This window comes from Elaeis guineensis, chromosome 7, assembly GCF_000442705.2.
Source record: "Elaeis guineensis isolate ETL-2024a chromosome 7, EG11, whole genome shotgun sequence".
NCBI classification, from domain to species: Eukaryota; Viridiplantae; Streptophyta; class Magnoliopsida; order Arecales; family Arecaceae; genus Elaeis; species Elaeis guineensis.
The window spans coordinates 103,829,512-103,837,557 of NC_025999.2; the positions used below are offsets into that span (position 1 = coordinate 103,829,512).

General features: G+C 34.8%; 1 non-coding gene across 1 annotated transcript; it reads right to left on the reverse strand.

Annotated features, from left to right (window-relative positions):
• Nucleotides 1-6,983: 6,983 nt before the first annotated feature.
• Nucleotides 6,984-7,090, reverse strand: LOC140859539 (small nucleolar RNA R71). The gene has a single exon (XR_012143076.1). It is a non-coding gene; the product is annotated as a small nucleolar RNA R71 (small nucleolar RNA).
• Nucleotides 7,091-8,046: the final 956 nt, after the last annotated feature.

Below are 8,046 nucleotides of genomic sequence, written 5' to 3' on the forward strand. Positions count from 1 at the left end.
ACGCGGCTGCCGGCGACGAAAGTCGCCGATTTCCGATCGGAAAAGACACCCTGTTTTTGAGTTTTTTTTCTTTGGATTTTCCGGCGCCGGCGATCGGAATTGATCGCCGGCCATGTCTTCTCCGTGACCGGGGGAGTGGCCCCCGTCGGCCGTCGGCCTCCGCCGCGGCGGCCGTGGCCCGAACGGTCGGTCAAGGCCGGAGGACGCCGTCCTCTGTTCCGGCACGGGAAGAACCAAGAAAAAGAAGAAGGAAGAAGAAGAAGAAAAGAAAAGAAAAGAAAAAGGAAAAAGAAAAAGAAAAGAAAAAAAAGAAAAGGAAAAAGAAAAAGAAAAAGAAAAAAATAAAAATAAAAATAAAATAAAATAAAATAAAAAGAAGAAGAATGAGAGAATTTTTCTCTCTCTCCTTTTTCCCTCCTTTCTCTTTCTTTTCTCTCTCCTCTCTCTACCTTCTCTCTCTATATTTTCTCTCTCTAGATTCTCTCTCTAGATTTTTCTCTCTCTTTACGGATTTTGTCTCTCTAGGATCTTTTCTTTCTCTCTGATTTTATCATGAATCCTAGAATAAACTTGAACATGAAAATAAGATGATTTGAGATTGCTCCAAAATTCGTGCGGTAGATCTGATCCCAGTCCGATTCTATTCAAAATTGTAACACTTGATTCATATTGAGTCATCCTGATAGGACCTCTGATGATCTCGATCATGAGTGCCTCATCGGAAAGATACGAAGATTTCTCTCTCCACTTTCTCTCTCTACTTTCTCTCTCTAGGATTTTCTCTCTCTTCATGAATTTTTTCTCTCTAGAAGTCTTATGGATAAGTGGAGGATCCAGATACTTAGGTAAATCCTAATTTTGGTTAATCCTAAGAGAGATCATAGATTTGTGTATTAGGATCAATTATCGGTAATTTTCTCCATATATGTGATTTTTATATTGATCAGGGTTATGAAGAGATGATTGTCTGCAAATGATATCGAGTGGAATATTTTGTTAAAGAAATTCATAAATCAAAGAAGAACATTGATTTCTGTGTTTGGATCAGTCACCGATAAAGGTAAGAATCCCTGTACATGATCACTATTATATATATGCTATTTTACTGTTGGTTTTGCATCATTGATTTTGCATCGTCGGATTTGAGATCGATGAATTTATTATACCTGAGATACTGTTATTTGATTTGAGCATGAGTATATTATGTCAATATATATGTATCAGAGATTGATGGCATGATTATATGGATATGACATATCTGAATTGATCATAATGCAAGATAGAATTGATTTGATGAAATCAATACATAATGATTAAATGAAAAAGAAAGAGATGTATGGTATGGACTAGCCTTGTCATATGGGACAGCCGGCCAGGAGCTTATGCCTGGGACAGCCCGCTAGGAGCTTATACCTGGGACAGCCCCCACTGGCTTACAGGTGGATCAGCTGGCCAGGAGCTTATGCCTGGGACAGCCTGCCAGGAGCTTATGCCTGGGACAGTCCCCACTGGCTTACAGGTGGATCAGCCGGCCAGGAGCTCATGCCTGGGACAGCCCGCCAGGAGCTTATGCCTGGGACAGCCTCTCACGGGCTTTGGTACGTGGGACAGCCGGCCAGGAGCTCATCCTGGGACAGTCTTGAAAGACTTTTTAAGTGAATTCGATCCGGATGATGACTGAGGTATAGATTTGGATAGTCCAGAACCAGAAAGAAAATGTTAAAAATCATGTGATTATGAAAAGAGAAATGAAAGATAAGGCATGAAACAATTGTTGAACAAAAGTGTTTCACCTGTTAACATATGATGATGCATCTATTTTGACAAGACAGAAAATTTATGAATATTTGCATTATTCTGGATATTGAACATGAGATTTTATATTTTATTGCTATTCTTTATTTTCAGACTATATTACTATATCAGTGTGATATGAAAATTCTTACTGGGCTGTAAAGCTCACACCCCTTCATCTTTCTTTTCTTTTCAGAGATACAGGATGTTCATGATTGGCTATGGCTTAGATTTATGGGTGAGCAGATGGATAGATAGAGTGTTATAGTACCTGATCAGAGAATTGTAGAAATTTAAATTGTAATTATGCAAGGTTTTATGAATTATATTTGAAATTAATTATTATGGATGTTAAGGTTGTAATGATTTATTTTGGCCTTGCATATTCTTTAGGGCTTGCTCTAAGTAGTGTGCGGCCATCACGTATCCGACCCGGGTGTTGGGTTCGGGGCGTGACAGAATGGTATCAGAGCCAGGTTATGATCATTAGGGATTATGATGTAAGTGATTAGAATATTACAGAGTGATATCAGAGCTTAGATTATGATCATTGGAGATTACGATATAAATGATTTGGATGTGATAGAATAATATCAAAGCTTAGGTTTAAGATCACTAGAGATTATGAAGAGATATTAAAACTTTATGTAAGATCAGTAGGATGTGACAGAGTGGCATTTGAGCTTAGAGCTTGGGTTACGTTTATTCAGAGACAATGATACAAGTGATTAGGATATGACAGAACAGTACTAGAGCCCAGGTTTAAGGTTACTAGGGATTGTCATATAAGTGATATCAAAATTTTGAGATTATAATCAATAAAGTATGATAGATAATATCAGAGTTTAAGGTTATAATCATTAAGGATGTAATAAGAATGATATTATAGTTTAGGTTATGATCATCAGAAAATATGATTTAAGTGGTATTTGAGTTTAAGGTTATAATTATTCGGAATTGTAATTCTAGTGATATCTGAACTTAGGTTATAATCATGAGGAATATGATAGATATAAAAGAGAAGATTCAATATTTAGATTTCAAATCAATAGATATTAAGATGAAATTTATGCATAAGTGGCATATGATATTTATAATAGAATTGACGAGTTATATCTTAGATTTCAATTAGTAAGGTTGACCTAAGTATGAAAAGAGTTGACCTTGGAATGAAGTGGGAGGTATTGATAAGTTATATTGAGTATACTAGATGATTTTATGATTGAAGATCATGATACTTTTCTAATTTCGATGATAATTGTCTGATGCGTTATGAATTTTGAATTTATCAAAAGAAAGTTAATTAGGGTATGGTCTAAGAAGAAATTTCATCATATGAGAGAGAAATATTTTTGAACACTGAACCTATAAGAGGATCATATATGAAACTCAATTTTAAATGAAAAATATACTTGAATTTTATTATGAGAATATGAGATACACATCTTGGTAAAATTTTTGGTTACTCAAAATATCATATTCTGAATATGATTCTTTGATCTTTCAAGTTGCATTGAATCTCAAGTCAAAAGTTTATTTTTCTAAGTGGATCAAAAGTATTTTGATATTGTTGTTAATTTAGAAAAAAAAAAAACTTAAAATTTTGCCCTAAGTCTTATATGAAATTTGAAGGTTAGATCTATCTTGGATTGATCTAACATATAAAGATATTTTTATCTTTGATATAATTATATAAATTGATAAATTAAGATCAAAGTGCGCAGCAAAAGCATGGTGGGTTAAATTGATTAGAAATATTAATTCTTTGATTCTGAAGATATTATGGAATACATTAGTTGTTAATAAAAAATAATTTTTAATCTGATCATAGTCAGATAATTTTTGTTAGTAGGTTGCTTCATTGTAGATAATGCCAAGAAATCTTAGATATCTCAAGTTTATTAACAGCTTGATAGTTCTGATATTAGTTCAAACTTAGAATGTCCTGACATACATCTTATATTTTTAAAAAATTTAATATTGTTACTCGAACTGATATAGAAGATTGAGATTTTTTTTAAGATGAGAGTCTACATATAAAATTTATTGGAAGGTCAAGAGAAGAAAGAAATCGATAATCGTGAAGAGTGTCCAATGTTCGACCTTTCTTTATTTACTTTCTATCAAGGGTAGTCTGAGATAATTATGAATTTTGAGTGAAATGTATTAGACAAATAATGGTGGTATATTGATACAAGTCCAAAATGTTACAGTTCTTCAAAAAGTTGAGAAATCAATAAGAAAGGATAAGTTTGAGATTTCAAATAATTTTTGTTATAACAAGATCATGAGAAATAAAAGACATTATTGTAAGCTTGAGAATGACATGAAGAATATATACTTTGAAATAGATATCTCAAACGACATAACCTAATTTCGAGGACGAAATTATTTTAAGGAGGGGAGAATATAACGACCCAGATAAAAATAAAAAAAAATAAAAAAAAAGGTAAAAACCGGGAAGAAGACTCCCGATAGGAGTCTTATTCTCCGACGAGACCCATGCGCATTAGGAGTTGATTTATGTCACAAATTGACATAAAAAGTATCAATTAATATCTAAATTATCTAACTTTATTAAGAAATTGATACTTGTTATTATATTTTGCAGAAGAAGAGATCATCAATAGAAAGAACAAGGAAAGAGGATTCCAACGGCGCAAATTTTATGCAAAACGGAGTTAAATTGACCCAGGAATTGAAGAATGAAGAAAGAAGACTCAATTGGGTCAAACCCGAGTCAAATCAGATCAAAATTGGTCAAAAATCAACTGATTTGGTGATCTGGTTAGCCTCCTGGTCCACAGCAACAGGCGCATGGACCATGGACCCATCGGCGCACCATAAACCCCCTAAAACCTCTTAGTCCCACATCGGAAGTTTTGAAAACCTTATAACCCCCAAATGCCTATAAAAAGCCCCCAAAGGCCTTTGTTTTATGTATTCTTCCTTCCGATCAAGCTTGTAACCCTAGATAGTGGGATTTTTAGCTCTCTTTTCAAGCCTCGAGCTTTGAGATTTTTGTAATAAATTTTTTTTTATATATAAAATCTTCTTTTTATGCAATTTCATCTCTTTACATTATGCAATTTATTTTTCTTGCAATTAGGATAGTTTAGTTTATGCAATTTAATTTTATGCAATTAGGTTAGTTTAAATTATGCAGTTTAAATTTATGCAATTAGGATAGTTTAATTTATGAAATTAGGGTAGTTTATTTTTCTGTATTTAAATTTTGTAAGTAGATTTAGATCATGTCTAGCTAAGCATCCCTTCTAGGGTTTACGATGAAGCTAGATCATGAGTAGGGATTTTACATAGGGTTCTTTCTTTTTCTTAGGGTTTCTTTTTCTTCCTCTTTTGCCAAGAATTTTTGATGAACTACAGTTGAGTCAGAGTCCCTTCATAGTTCATGCTTGATTCAGTGCATAGGAGGAGAAAACCCTAAGGGATCCTAGTTACTACTCCCCTGTAAAGAATCTTGATATGTTATCGTTGGGCCTTAGTCCCTTCATAATCTATGCTTGGGAAAGACAAGAGGAGTAGTCGTTAGGATCAATAAGAAAAATTTTAGGTAGAATTCCCTAATCTAGATCTAGTGGATTCAAAAACCCTAGATCCTTAGTCTTATTGTCTTTAGCAAACAACTTTCGACTTTCGATTTTTGTTAAAGCTCACTTGAGCATAGATTTGAAAATCATTTTTAAAACCAAGTCTCTGTGGGATCGACCCGTACTCGCTGGTCGTGCTACTCTGCACACCGTGCGCTTGCGGTTTTATTTACAAATTTTAAGATTTGAACATCAAGTTTTTGGCGCCGTTGCCGGGGATTTGGCGTTTTAAATTATTTTCAAATATTTGTTCTTCGTGCGTTATAACTCTCTTTTTTTTTTCTTTAGGTTTCTATATTTAGTTGGTGATTGCTGGAAAACTCAGGTACGCTTCTAATTTCTCTTTTATTATTTTTAGTTAATTACTTTTGCTTTTAGACCTAATCATTTGAATTTACTTAATCACAAAAAAAAAATATATAAAACAAAACAAAAGACATTTCATAATCGTGAAGTAAAATATCAAAATAAAAAAAAATTCTAAATTAAAATCTTTTACATTCTTGGTCATCTTGTTTATTTGTATTTGCATTTTCATAATTAATCTAAGGGCATCAACCCATTAACAAGATAAGGTGGGGATTTCATTACCCTTCCTTAGCCCAAAAACCATCTCCATCATATTGCATTACCTAGACTTTTAATCTTAAAATCAATTAGACGTCAACCTTAAGGAATTCGAGCTCAATAGGACAAGGAACCCTAAGAGTTCTACCAAGTTTGAGTTGTTTGATTAGTTGGTGTCTAGGCAAGTCCCTGAGGGTGGTTTGTTAAATTGGTTCAGTTGCTAGCCTGGCCAACTCGTTTGGTGTCTAGAAAGGCAACGATGAGTGAACCTCCCACCTCTTATACTTACCTGGCTAACTAGTTGATCAATCTCCACTTGGAAGGTTTGAAGGGTCATCTTGGAACAGTTAGGAGCTGTCTAGATTTAGGTTAACCCTAGGATAGATTGAGTTTAATTTATTGATTCACTTGTTTGAAAAAAAAAAAAAAATTTAAATTTAAATTAATTTGGTTACTTTTCTTTAGATTTAGGACTCCTTAGGATCTTCTCTTTAGAACTTTTTCTCTTTTCTTTCTTTTCCTTATACATAAAAATTTTATTAAAAAAAAAAAAATTATATAAACATCGAGAACCGTACACCTCGTGTGTGGAGAAGAGTGTCGGGTCGTCTAGTTAGGATTGAGTCAATTCCTGTTGTTCCAATGGCTGAACCAATCCAACCCATGACCCTTAAGGATTTGTGTTATCCAGTTGGCTCCATCCAACCATCTTGTATCAGGTTGCCACAACCGACAGCTAACAATTTTGAAATCAAACCTCAAATCATAAATATGCTTCCAAAATTCACAGGATTAGAGGATGCTTATATATTTATTAGAGAATTTGAGGAGGTATGTGCAACCATGAAACTGCAATTAACAGAGGATGAGGTCAAACTTAGATTAATCAACTTTGCCCTTAAGGACAATGCTAAGAAGTGGCTTTATAGTCTGCCAAACTATTCTGTCACTACCTGGGAGGGCTTTGTGAGAACATTTTTAAAAAAATATTTTCCCCATCATAAAACAGCTAGGATTAGGAATGAAATAAATCAATTTTACCAACTAGCTGGTGAATCATTTTGGAAGTACTTTGATCGTTTCAAGAATCTTTTGACCCAATGCCCACACCATGGAATAGAAACTTGGAGACTGTGCCAGATCATCTATGAGGGGTTAGATTCAAACTCAAGAACCATGCTAGAGTCCATGTGCCAAGGCCAATTTATGGACAAAGAAACTACTGAAGCTTGGCAATTCTTAGAAGACCTAGCCGAGAAAAATTTACAGTGGGAAACAACTAGGGAACCTGATAAAGCTACACCTTCAAGAGGAGGAATGCATCAAATTCAACCAACCCTAGCATCAGAGGCCAAGATTGCAACCTTAACACGTAGATTGGAAGCCTTAGAATTACAGAGACCAGCCAATGTAAATCAAATATCTGCACCCATGTGTAAAGGGTGCAATGCACCAGACCATGTCTTAGAAGAATGTTCCTACTCGAATGAGTGTGCACAGGTGAATGCCACCTATCAAGGACCATTGAACAATCCTTATGCACCCACATATAACCCAGGTTGGAGGAATCACCCGAATTTCTCATGGTCCCAGAATCCTAATGTAGGTAATCCAAATTTCAATCAGCAAAATCTAAGGTCCAACCCAGTGATGAACAACCCGCCAGGCTTCCATGATAATGACAAAAAAATTACCTCTTTAGAGAAAAGCCTAGAAGCCATGATGAAAACACATACCAGCTTTATGCAAACTACGGGTCAACTCATAAATAATAACACCCAAGCTATAGCCCGTCTGGAAATGCAAGTAAGTCAGCTGGCTTCGACCATTAGTGAACGAGAACATGGTAGGTTACCTAGCCAACATGAGCCAAATCCTAGGAACCAAAATGGTCCACGATCCCAACAAGGAAACCAAGTTAATGGTATAAATGCCTTCATACCTTAAGATCAGGAAAACAAATAGACAATAAGGTAGTTGCACTTGATGATATAGATGACTCATCTGTCGAGTCACCTTCTAAAACTACTACCTTTCAACCTCAAGCACCAGAAACTGAAAATTCACCTAGTCC